Here is a 14,828-nt window from a genome sequence, read left to right on the forward strand (position 1 = left end):
CAGTTCGGTGATGGAGACTTCAGTCTGCCGCTTCTTTGAGCCGACAAACAATAAAGCACTACTGGCTTACCGCCTTTGGCTGGCGTATTTAATTCTCTCCAAGTCTGCTGCCTCTCAAGCATTCAACCTCAAGGCTTTTGTACTATTTCTTATGATTCCAGATTAATCTAAACTGTTACAGCATTCAATTATCCCATATGGTGCATTACATCAATTCCCAAAATAGTGCATGAAATTGCCACAAGCCAATCAGATCACTTACTCTGTACACATAGTTCTAAAATAGCCCATTACCTCAACACAAACCAATCAGACACTGTACCCCGATTTTTGGCACCTTGCCAGCACTTTACTACTGTGGTAATTAAGTATTCATGACCATTAGAGTATGATCTAATTGTTGCTAGAACTTTCTCCACATTACTAAATATATGAATTTCTTGATCACTTTAATCATTAGCCTTGTAGAATATTCCATGCACAAACAAATGGAGATAAATATCAAAATAAATGAAAATTAATGTTTGATGACAAAATATATAACTTTTAATGATTATTATGGAATAATTTTGGGTGGCACATAACAATTCCAAAAATGTTCCCCTGGTCATGAGGTATGTTGTCACCGAGTTTGAGCCCCATACGAGTTACATATGTCCAGATAATACAATTCTAAGATTTGACCCCAGATGACCTTTCACCTGACCCATGCATGATGCTCCTTAATGTTTCCCTGGTCTTGAGGTTTGTTGTCACCATGTTTGAGCCCTGTACTTCTTACAGATGTCCAGAAAATGAAATTATAAGATTTGACCCCAGATAACCTTTGACCTGCCCCCTGCAAAGTATTCCAAAATGTTCTCGTGATCATTAAGCTTGTTGTCACGGAGTTTGAGCCCCGTACCCCTTACATATGCCCAGAAAATGCATTTAGATTTTTTGTCACCGAGTTTGAGCCCCATACCACTTACAGATGTGACCCTTAATGACCTTCGCCCCCAATTCTGAGTGCCAGCTGTGGGCACTGGGTATAGCGGATGCATATGTGCAAGTGACGTCATTGTGCTATGTAATATGTGGCAGAAGAAGCATTTTGGAGGTATTTGGTTATATACCGAAAATGCCCCCCTTAATGACCTTTGACCCCGATTCTTTTTGCACCCTATGGGCACTGGATATAGCCGATACACGGCTGTGCAAGTTACGTAATTGTAGAGTAACATGTTGGAGGAGAAGCATTTTGACGTTTGTTGCCAGAAGAAGAAGAAAGAAGAATCGGATAGAAAATCGGAACCTAGCTCGGGGTTGTAACCCCCCAGCTAGGTAAATGCGCAATCTGTAGCGGTATAAAGCTGGAATGAACTATAAAATTATATCCATAACTCTTTAACATTACTATTAATCTTTAAAAAAAACCGTAATACCTGTAAGTATATAACCATGAAAGTGTCATTTTGGGTTTTGATAATTAATAATTTTGTATTTATAATATGTTTAAGCCTAGTTAATAAGCTTTTGTAATTATTTTATATGCTTATTTATGCACGACCCCAAGGAAGAACAACTTTTATTGAATTGGGCTTGCCGTGTTGAAAAAGTCTAATATAATTATTAAAAATATTTTTAAAAAAATAATAACGGTTAGTCAATGAAAAAGAAGTGAAAGTGAGTCCGACTCCGAGTCTTTGTTGTCCGAGTCTGAGCCTTTGATGTGCAAGTCCGAGTCCTCAATGTCTGAGTCCGAGTCCTTATATTATATTATATTACTCTTATGGCCCATTATTCAAAATCGCGAACTGTGATTTGTTAAAACACGTCACGTGAGAGCCCATTATTTAAGAAATAAAGGGTAATGCATTATCCTTTACACCCAAATAATGTGTCCGGGCAGTAAAAACGTAAATAATGGGTGAGGCGCGATTTTGAATAATGGGTCGTAAGAGTAATAGAATTATAAACATAGTCGAAGCATAGTGTTATTTACTAGTGTTAAATCCACAAAAAGCCCTAGTAGTGAATTGCGTAATAAACATTGTTCCTGCCTATCAATTCATATTCTATTACCTCCACGACCCATTATTCAAAATCGCGCACTGTGATTTGTTGAAACGCGTCACGTGAGAGCCCATTATTCTGCAATAATGGGTCGAGCGCCGTAACACATTCTACGCACAGCATCACGCTTGGTTACGCGTGCAATATTTCCTCGGCAGTAAAAACGTAAATAATGGGTTCGGCTGCGCCTCACCCATTATTTACGTTTTTACTGCCTCGGACACATTATTTTCGTGTAAAGGATAATGCATTACCCTTTATTTCTTAAATATACACCAAATTTCTACCCATCTCCCATATTAAGAATATTTATAAAGTAAATTTATTATAAAGTTTTTGCCTCATGGGAAGGCCGAAAAAAATAATGTTTTGGTTCTCGTTCCCTCCCTCCTCAATTTCTTCTATTTTTTATATATACATTTTTCACAAAAAAAAATTGACTAAAGACTGCTTTAGGAATGCTTTATATATATATAAAAATGAGTTCATTAGAGAACAAGGATCATTTCCAAGGATTTTTGTTTGTGGTAGGCCTACTATAGGCCTATCCCTAAGAATCTCACATTTGAAACAAAGAAAAGAGCCTCCTCCTTTCCTCGGGCGCTGTTGGGAATAATTGAAAACTACTAACAATACTAATTTTACATAAAAGAAAAAACCTCCCTCTCTCATCAATTCATGAAAATCCTCTGGACGAGAGCCAAAACATTAATTTAATAGAGCCTAACGATTTGCTTACACCCACAGTTTCCCAATTTCCAGTGCATTGTTATGTACTCTACAGAGAAATTGTTTCATACTACTAGCTGCCTTGACCCGGGGGAGGCACTATTAACCGCGTATAAGGACTTTCCAAGATTACCCAAAGCAAGTATTTTTCCCTAACGTAAATTAGTTTAAAATGGACCAACAGCAAAGGCTGCGCCTACGTGCCCTATTGTCCTATTTCGGCTTAAAATGGACAGAAACCCTTCATGGCAGTTATTACTAATATTTATTGCAGCATTTCGGCAAAAAATAACAAATTTGAAGGAAATCGAACATTATAGGTTTAATGTAAATTACTACCCAAACGATTATTTTACTGTTATGATTTAATTGTGATGGAACACCTAACACCGCCGATAGCTCGATCAGCCAAGATTCCTGAAGAAAAACCAACGAAAAAACGCACGTTGGGAAAATACAAAATAGTGGTCTCCCGGGGCCTCGACACAAGAAAGATTTGTTCTCTTCTAATGGCCGGTGCCTTGTAGCCTACTCTTACACTAATGCAAGCCTACGCTCTGATTAAAACTTTCACATAGGCGGGTGCGAAAAACGAACATTATGTGGCACGACAAACATTTCATATGGAACCTTCCAGCGATTGAAAAAAGCAACAAAGCTATCCAATAGAAAAGTACATTTCTTATTTAGTTTGCAAAGTCAATAAGTTTGAATCGCCCAAATGCAAAAGCTTCATAAACAATATTTACAAGCGGCGTTGCCATTCTTTCCAAGAAAATAAACAGAAAGAGCAAACAAACCTGTCGCCCATTACCAGGAGGGTGAAAGTGCATAGGAACAATGCCGGAAACTACGTCACGCTATTGTTCGACCTAGGCTACATCATTTTTAACGCATGCGTGTTCGTCAATACAGCTTTAGACTCCTCCACCTTCGCAACACGGTACCTGGAGTGACTGGAATCACACTGACGGCGGAGGAGAATACTAGCATAAAGGTGCAGGATTGGTCTTTTTGAAAAATATCGTCACAAAATATCAAATATCATCGATACTGTCGTCTTAAAACTATCATGACAGTGTCAAACAACTATCAAGTCTCATTTGAAAATATCATCAGAGCGTCAAACAACTACCAAGTCTCACTTGAAAATATCTTGTGAACCTCTGGTTTTACCAGAAATATCATAGAAATATCGTCAGTTATAAATCTAGCTTCGTGATATTTAGAAGACATAATTATATCGTCCAAATATCGTCAGTTTCGATATGATATTTATAATATACATGATGTCGCCAAACTATCATTATAAATTTTATATACAAACAAATCTCACATGATATTTAGAAGATCGTCTAAATATCGTCAAAATATTGCTACTCTCTATATGATATTTACATGATATCATGATCGCCAAAATATCATCTTTCTAGATACTGTGATTCACTTCTAAAATAATGGCAATATATCTGATAGTTAGAAAAGTCTAGCTTCATGGTACTTAGAAGATATACATATCGTCCAAATATCGTCAGTTTCGATATAATATTTACATGATATATATCACGAAACTATCATTATTCAGACAAATCTATAGCTCACGTGATATTTAAAAGATATAATATCGTCTAAATATCGTCAAAATATTGCTACTTTCTATATGATATTTACATGATATATATCGCCAAACTATCATCCTTCTAGATGCTGTGATTCACTTCAAAAATAATATGGCGATATATCCGATAGTTAGATAAATCTAGCGTCATGATATTTAGAAGACTGTAATCGTTTAAATATCGCTACTTTCTATCTGATATTTACATGATATATATAGACGAAATATCAGCTTTCTAGATTCTGTCATAAATTTTAAACTCTAGATTAATGATATTTAGAAGGTATCGTCCAAATATCATCAGTTTCTATGCCAAAGTATCACCTTTAGTCTAGATGCTGTCATGCCTTTCAAAAATAATGGCGCGATATATCTGATAGTCAGACAAGTCTAACGTCATGATATTCTATCGTCTATATCATATTTACATGATATATCGCCAAAATATCGTCTTTCCAGATGCTGCGATCTTACACGTCAAAAATAATGGCGATATATTTCTGATAGTTAGACAAGTCTAGCTTCATTATATTTAGAAGATATTGTTCAACTATTGTCAGTTTCTATATGATATTTACATGATATATCGCCAATAATAATTACATTGTAAATTGGAACTGACACCAATTTTTTTCAGGAATTTTTGTTTATCTTTCAATGAAAAATGTCTTTGGAAGGAATGTGCGAGGACCTCAAAAGTAATTTCTTTCGAGGTTGTCGCTATAATTATATAAGTCCTTCCCTTTTTTTAATGAAAAGCTTCTTTTTTTTTAATTCAAGGTATTCAGGTATTCTTTATCACCAACTTTTATTATGTTTAAACACCGAGCATTGATAAAGCTTTTAAAGAGATTACTATGAGAGAATCAGATATAATCCGAGTAATTGCTTTCAAAATGCAAATGAAAAGCTTTTTAAAAAACTTCATGAAAGAAATTAGGCTGATTGTTTGTGATAAATGAGTTTAAAATATTCATCAAAACACTCAACATTTTCAATGTCCAAAAATCGTATCCAATTACTCCAAGACACCCGGGTATGAAACGTGCAGTTAGCAACCTGGACAACCGATTCTTTTGTTCTGCAAGGCTCACTCAGTCATTTAATGAGGCAATACAAACGATCGAATTTGGTGTTGAAATGAGCTAAATTTTGCGTTACACCTTTTCATTGTAAAATTAATTTTCTCGGCCAAATGAAAAGCAATCCTTTTCATTGTTTCAGTAAATGTCAGGAAAAACTGTAGTGCTTGATACTGTATTTTTTTTCAAATCCTAGTGTTAAACTTAGGCGTGAAATTTAGTCATTTAGTGTAACATTTTCGATTTTGATAGGCTTAAACTCTGCCCGCGAGCCTTTTTTTGGATCAACCTTTTAGCTTTTCAAAGTAAGATAGTTCGCTAATGAAGGATTTTTCCCAACTTTCTAACGCACATCACCGTGAGCGATATATCATAGTTTTGTCAGAATTTCCGTTTTGATTTCACCATCTTTCACTGTCGACTGAAAAAATTTCAAAATCAACACGTGAAATCTAAGGCTAGTACTAGCATTGTGGATCGATATCCCTGGGTTTAATAGGAATACCGGCATGGCTATAGTGTTGCCAGAACTTCAATATAGCAAAGAAATTCCCAGACCAATAGCGCTCCTACTGATCATGTTTAACCAGAACACCCAATTGGGGATTTAATCGCTGGTCGGGCAATTTGCTTTCAATGAAAAATTGACCTGGATAACAACAAAGGAAATATCGACTATTTCTGCTGGTTGCTCTCGAGATAAAAGTACTCACCATTACCTACTTTTACTTAGTTTGACATTTTCGGAGCATGAATGGAAAAAGGGTAAAACAAAAACGGAAATTCTGACAAAACTATAACATATAAACCCACACGATGTGCTTTACAGAGGTGGGAAATATCTTTCTTTAGCAAACTATGTTAGTTTGAGACGCTAAAACATGAATTCCGTAAAAAGCTCGCAGGCGAATTCAAGGCCTATAAAAATCAAAAATATCACACTAAAAGACACAATTTGATGCTTAATTTTAACACCAGGATTTTAAAAAAAATGTAGCCTATATCCAAGCACCAAGTTTTTAACTGACATTACTGAAGGAAAAAAAATATTGCTTTATTTGACCGAGAAAATTAATTTCATAGCAAAAAGGTGTATCTCTGAATTGTGCTGATTTTTACATGTATCGATCGACTTTTAGCGCGACTAAGCATTTCTAAAGAATTGGTTGTCCAGGCGGCTGACTGCGTGGTCAATGCAGAAAAATGAATTTAGAGCGAAATGTGGTCTAATACGCCTAACGAATGTCCAAAAATTAACAATGTTTTGACCAAATTTTTTGAATGTCCAAAAATGGTTTCAAATTACTATATTTCATGAGCTCGATGCGGAAAAATAAGCAAAATTTACCTAATGATTGTGCAATTTCGATTCTCCGGCCAAATTCACCATGCTTGAATTATGTCTTTCTAAACATGTTAAAATACATCCCCAAATTCTAAACTGTCTTATGTTCCCTAGAATTTGAAAACCAAGAAATCAACAGCTATAATCATGACATGATTAGGAACATTTGCATTAGGGACAATCATGCAATGTTCTAAATCATTAAGAATCAGAAAATTGAGTGATAATCTATAACAAATTACCGAGTTGCAAAACTTTTCGAGATAAAAACTCGAACGGTGGTGATGCAACTGCAAATTTCACTTTTGCAAACCTAATCATTCACCGAGTTACGCTGCATATTCACCTCACTTTTTTCAATCTTAGTGATTAAAGTCTAAAAATGAGCAAAAATACCTTAAAAAAATATCCAGGGACCTCAAAATATTGAGCATCAGTTACTATGTCTGCCTAACAACTACATCGCGTCAAACAAAAAAATCTTGCGTCTTCGCGTACCAACACGCCGCGTCAAATAAAAAAGCGCGTATCATTTAGTTCGCGTCATCTCGCGACATCGCGTATCAACACGCTGCCTCTAAAGCAAGTGGGAATAATAAACACGGAAAATCAAAATGAGTGAGAAGAGTGCATGGGTGCCATGGGTTGGCGAAATTATTTAACAATCCGCGATGCACGGGTGACCATCAAATTTTGCGAACATGGCAAAAATACAAATTAATAGCCGTTATAAAATTTTTGAGCATTGGACCTACTTATGCTAACTTATAAATTGTACATTTTCTGTTTCACATTCACAAATGTTTTAGCAGTTGACTAGGAAGAAATACTAAAACCATGATTTATACTAGGGACAAATAAGAGGCCGAGCGGATAAGAGGAGAAGAGGGATGTGAGCTAAAGGAGAACAGTGGAAAGAACAAGGAGGATAGGGGACAACACGGGGGGGGGTGGTAACAAAGAAAAAGTTGATCAAAATGAATTAAATGAAACGACTGATCAATCGGTAACAAATTAGGGAGTTGGTAAAATTGTTCGCAATAAAAACTCGGAGGGTGGTGATGCATTCGTAAAATTGCATTTATTTACGAACCGCGAAAGACGGGTGACCGCTAGTTAGTATAAGAAAAGATTTCTAAATGGCGAAAAATAACGACGGGGTCAAAATATCAACCCTTTTACGGGGTCAATTTTATTTAACCCTATTCGTGGTCGGGGTCATTTTCAGTTACTGACATCATATTAAATTGACCCCTAAAAGGGTCGTATTTAAATGACCTCAAATATAGTCATTTTTCGACCCACGTTCCGGGGTCATTTTCAAACCGGGACCCATGAATGAAGTCATTTCAACCACTTTAGGGGTAATTTTCTAATCATGACCCCTGGATATAGTCCTTTTTTGACACTAATAGGGTTATTTTTCAACTGACTCTATTAGGGGTCAAATAATTTTTTGTCATTTTTAACTACAATTTGGGTCAAATCATTTGACTTCATGTACCGGGTCAAAAATGACTTCAATGGGTTCGGGGCATAGTTGACCCTGCATGTGGGGTCAAAAATGACTACTTTAGGGTAATTTTTGACCAAACAATGCCAACACAAAGTTTCTTCTATACACTGATTGAGAAATGGGGGGCGCACTTCCATATAATTATTGGTACGCGTCATGTGCAAACACGCAACTCGCAAAATACCTAATACGCAGGGGTGTGTATGCATCGTTCTCAAACAATGCCAACACAAAGTTTCTTCTATACACTGATTGAGAAATGAGGGGGCGGGGTACTCTCATAGATTGGTACGTGTCATGTGCCTGGAGGACCCTTGTTGAGGCAAACTCTACACCAAATGAACCCCGTTTTTCATCAGCTAACACCCAATGGTCCTTTTTTGTTTAAAAGAAATTAACACCAAATCTGCAAATTCTCAAACCATGTTAAAAATTACTCAATGCTGAGAAACGCCCACTGACCCCTTTTTGCAGCGAACACCCAATGATTTTCGTTTTTAAAAATCTGCAAATTCTCAAAACATGTTAAAAAACTGAGATGATAATACCGTATATCAAATGTACCGTATATCAAATTTATTTGTCTAACTATCGTTCTCAAAAACTAGCTAGATGATAGGTATCAAATTCATCTATCATTCTCTAGATCTAGATAGATTATATGCAGGGCACAGAGTATTACATTTGAGAGGACACTCTATTCACGTGGTTTTTTCCAACGCAAAAAGATTACGAATTTTGATGGTTTGCAAGTAAAGAGTGTCCGCACTATCGACTGATTACGTAACTGTTATGAATAATTTATTAGTTTTTCAATGCAATCGCCTCGACCCATTAGTACGTATTATCTGTATTATCAAAGTACTGTGGAATAACAATCCGGTGAGTTCAATGAACTACGCCCTAGTTTCAATGGCGTCTTCTCTCCATACACAGATGAACAAATACAATAGAAGAGGTCAGCACATATGACCTGCTTTAATGACATGTTATATGAGTTGTACAAAAAGCTCAATATCGAAAAGATAAGTATTCGTTTGTGCATATGGACTGCACATTGAACATGCAAAAAATAAGTCACTGTAATTTAAACAAGAAGTGGGATTTTGACATACTGTAAAAACATGGAGTAAAACGACTAATAAATTCTGCCATCATGGCGTCAGGTCAATGGTTCATTATATCCCGTATGTTTCTTTTAATTCATTAATATTCGAGACCAATTTTGCTACCCATTTATATGTACACAGGCGGATCTGGGATTTTTTGTATTTTCGTTTCTTTTTAAATAACAGATTCTGGTTTTCCAGTGCACGGGGCCGCCAGGGTGATACTAACAGAGAGTAGTTATTCTTGAGAGGGCACTCACCTCATTTGCATGGCAAAATTACCCGTCTCCTCTGCAGCCAATTTGGTTTCGCTCCATCGAAATCAAGCTGGTCACGGAGGAGACTACTTTCCTTTGTGTTTGTTCATTTGTGTATGGAGAGCCCTTCTTGGAGTCCGTTTGGACTCAGGCTACGCTCTCAGCTAGAGTCCGACGCTGCATTGTACTAGAAACACCTTCTCTGTGAACTCGCTAGAGCAAGGAAAATAAAAACTGGTTTCATTACTATCTGTTTTTGAGCTTGTTTGCAGGTCTGCGACCATGGTGTTACCACAACTGTCTTTGCGTCATTAACATGTGCTGGAGTCTAGCACAGGTCAACCAAAGTCCCGGATTTTAATAAGACAATACGCCGTAGAAGTGACGTCATAATCGGATTAACTACCATAGCAATAGATGAATACAATTTTTGAATATACCGCGCTGCACTGCAGCAGGTTGCACTCATCACCTGTCTTCAATAATAATTATAATAGATTGAATACAATACCGCTCTTTTCAAATAGACTAATATTACAGGCGCAATCTATGGTTCAATGCATCGGTACCGCATGAACGTTGTAGTGCGGGGCGATATAGCCAAAATTGTATTCATCTATTGCTATGGTAGTTTGTTTGTTTGTTTGTTTACCCAGGTTGGTCCGTGAGGAACACATGCTAATCCATGGAAAACCATGGACCGTTCCAAGCTCATACAAATGCACAAGCCTGGATAGCCAGTGTAGGCTAATATATGCATGCTGGCCTAGATAGCTTTGATAAACAAAGCAAGAAATGGAAGAAAATAGCTAGGAAAAGAGAAAGAGAGAAGGCCACTCCCAAACACAATTGTACAATTTTACTCTTAGCCCTTACTTCGTGAGAAAGGAAACTGGAATTCCAATCTCAGGCCCCGATGCAAAGGCTATAGTTAATCCGATTAAATACGTCACTTCTACGGCGTATAATGATTGACACACACACCAGGAAGTTTCTCATCCAAAAGAATGAGAAAATTTAAATTCTCACCATTTTGGCCGTTTCTCATCAAAATGGCCGTTTTCTCATCCAAAACTTCCTTTAGTGTATTAAGTTAGGCCTATTGATCCTAAATTTGCTGGTAGGGTAAAACTCGTTTGTGGGGGGGGGGTGTTTAAATAAGTTGGCCACACATGCGTATAGGCCTACATTATCATACTTGAGTGCCCCTCCCCCCTCCCAAACCATAAAAGGCACTCATTAATATCACCAATTCTGAGATTTTCTCTCTCCTCCTTATTGTGAAGGGATCAAAATGCATAAACCCAAAATTATCCTAATTGGGATCATACAACTAAATAAAAAACACCCTGCTCTGAAAAATCAGGGGGAGATCCCAGTGTCTTTGATTTGTGACCACCAGCGGGAGAGGACCTGTCTCCCGCTTTACTCTCCACCATCTAATCAGACTTATCAATTCTTTTTGCCATCAAAGAACTTATATTATTCAGACCTCTATACCGCAGCCTAAATAAATATTTATTTAACCAAAAGTTATTGGTTTCATGCTTGTGTATTTTCGTTCGTCGTACTCGCTCCTAAAGAACCTGCCCGTTACGTGAACCACCATCTTCCTTGCCGTAACAGTGTTGTCAATTATCGTTACTTGTGTCCATGGATATGACCCCATGTATAAGTAGTCTTCATAGAATTCACACAGTCTATGCCATGTCATTTACGGATACAAAGAGGATAATAATGTTGAGGGCGCCCACAAAATCTTACACCGTCTTACACAATGTTCCAAGGCAAAGTTCAGTTTAATATTTACTCATCGTACAAATACAGACGTTTTATTGTGTGATGATGTTGTCTGGATGGGTGGACAGTTGTCACACTGTGGAAAAACAACAACCGGGAATCCGCATTCATTTACAAATAGCATTAAATTAGTATCACATAGTGGCCTCCGTGCAGTGGAAAACCTTAATTCTTTCATCAAAAAGAAATGAAAATGACAAAAAAACCGGATCCACCTGTACGCCTATAAAATGGGCACAGAAATTTGTCTCAAATATGAATGAATTTTAAGAAACATACGGGATATGATGAACCAATGACCTGACGCCATGATAGTAGGATCTATTAGTAGGTATATCACCTCAAAAATAAGCGCAGCAGAAAAACGTTATTTAATGTTTCTACACGAATGAGCTTTATTAAAGCTTCAAAAATCAAAAAACGGAATTGAAATCGGTCAATGCATTGTGATGTAGTGTCAATTTTAAGATGCTCGTAAATGGAATTAAAACCTGCCACAAATGGCTATTATGACAAAATTGGCACATTTCGAGATTTTGAAGGGTTATTTGGACGCTTGCTTGAAAAAGCAGCGTTAATTTAAGTACCACAGGTTAAATGCCTATCTTTCCTAACTTCGTTAAAGAAAACAAAATTAAAAATCTATCATTGAATAATTATAATAAATTTACCAAATATACTATTTTAGCAAATTCAGCCAATCTGCAGACAAATTAAAGGTGAAAAAATGACTAAGTTCAGCTAATTAATATGCAAAATTGATGCCAATAGAAAACCGTACATGATATCAGGGTGCGGTTTTTTTGCACACATATGTATACAAAGTTATTTCAATTGATAACAAAAAATACACAAAAAGTAATTAATTATGCAAATTAGCTAATTACAGGTAATTATGTATTCATGATATTTTTATGTAAATTAGGCATGAGTAATTTTGGTTTTTTCAATATTTAATGAAAGTCTATTCATTCACCATAAATTTGTCAAGTATGAACCTGTTATGATGTTGAATAAAGAAACTGCAGTTAATTACTTAAATATAATACAAAAAATACGAAGTTTGACATTTTGACGATGTCTGGAATAGAATTTTCATTTTTTTCTGTAAACATGGTATGTGTCACCATTGCTCAAAGCCAAATCCGAAAAGTAAAAATAAAAATTCATTTGCAATGAGACTTTAAATTAACATTTTGTTATCTGGATTAACACGGGAAGACAAATGGTAAACGGAAAAGCCATTCCCACTGTATCGCGTATACAAAAATATTATGGCCTTGGACACACACAATGGCTTAGAGCTATTGAGGTTTGGAAAATTACTCCCTAAAAATATCTTTGATATAATGTTTTGTTTCAACTAGTTTTCTCGAAGTGTGTCATTCGTTGTCGACGGAAATAATTTACATGCTAAGAAGGATTAGTATTTCAGCTAAATGGTGGTAGGTCCCTTTATTTCAATAGGCCTATATTTACTGATTTATGAGCGATCTTCAAAAATCCATAAAAACAGGCAGTAGCTCTTAAACAAAACAATTTTTAATTTGGGGGGACCCGATAGTAGCCTCGGGAAGGCTTCACACACCATATATTAAAAATTCAAACAATTTGGATAAATGAAGCATAATGAGAAATTCATTTATCGACATGGATGTTTTCTAAAATTGGCCAACTTTGAAGCGCGCGCTTTTCAATTCACTGTTATGCTTGCATGCACAGTGTAGCAGAATGATTGTGCAGCCACTGTGACATACCTACTATTAGTCGTTTTATATACAATGTATATACCGTGTTGTCATAATACCAATATTTGACATAATATATAACGAGTAATATTTAGTATTGTAAATATGCAGTTCATATGCACAAACGAACACTGATCTTTATGATATTCAGGTTGTTGTACATCTCATATAACATGTCATATAGGAGGTCATATGTGTTGACCTTCTCCTATTGTATTTGTTCATCTGTGTATGGAGAGGATTAGCGCCATTAAAACTCCATCAGTATTTGGGCGTAGTTCAGTGAACTCATCAGATTGCTATTCCAAGTACTTTGATAAATACAGATAATATGTATTAATGGGTCGAGGCGATTGCATTGAAAAACTAATAAATTATTCATAACAGTTACGTAATCAATCGATAGTGCGGACACTTCATTTACAAACCACCAAAATTCGTAATCTTTTAGCGTTGGAAAAGAAACCACGTGAATAGAGTGTCATAGCCCTGATACTAATTTAATGCTTTTAAAAGGTATTTCTAGTATAATGGCTCTCCATACACAAATGAACAAACACAATAGAGGGGTCATTCTGCCATGCTTCAGGAGAAGTGTCACCCGCTTGATGCAGGGTATCAAATTCGTCAAACTAGGCCATATCGCCGATTTTGATAAAATGTCCTTGCTACCTTTCATCTAAATATCGCCATCTAGATCAAGCTGAAGATATACAGGGTGTCCCAAAAAAAGAGGCCCCTCATTGCGCCCTCTTTTTCTCCTATTTCTGAAAAGTTGATCAAATGTATTTTGGTATGTAAAGAAACCTGAAATCGTTAGCTATAATAAACCAAAACAATTATTTCAATCGGTTCACAATTTTTGTTTGAAGATATGCCCTCTTTAAGAAATGTACCCGTTTTTCACTCTGTCCACGGATGATGTTTGGCTACATCAAGGATTTGAACGAAACACACGGTTAATGACATGGATAGATAATAGCATTAGGCTTGGGAAAGCATTCACTATAAGCGAGCATCACCAGCTAGCTTCAAACATCTTCGCAACCCCGTATTACTGCTGCATTCGTACCAAAATACATGTGATTTACTTTTCAGAAAAAGGAGAAAAATAGGGCGCAATGAGGGGCCTCCTTTTTTTGGGACACCCTGTATATCAAATTGTCTAACTATCGTTCTCATGATCTAGCTAGACGGTATATATCATTTGTCTAACTATCAGATATATCGCCGATATCCTTGTTATACATTTCATCTAAATATCGTCATCTAGATCTTGCTAGATGATATATATCAAATTTGTCTAACTATCGTTCTCAAGATCTAGCTAGATTATAATCAATTTTGTCAGATATCCGATATAATCAGATATATCTCCGATATTTGATAAAGTTTCTTTTCTACTTTGCCCTATTTAAATATCGCCAGCTAGATGATTTATCAGATATATTGCCGATATTTCATAAAATAAAAACCTATACTTTGTCTATCGTTCTATCGTTTCTAAAATCTAGCTAGACGATATCTATTATTTGTCTAACTATCAGATATATCGCCGATATTTTATAA

This window comes from Amphiura filiformis, chromosome 12, assembly GCF_039555335.1.
Source record: "Amphiura filiformis chromosome 12, Afil_fr2py, whole genome shotgun sequence".
NCBI classification, from domain to species: Eukaryota; Metazoa; Echinodermata; class Ophiuroidea; order Amphilepidida; family Amphiuridae; genus Amphiura; species Amphiura filiformis.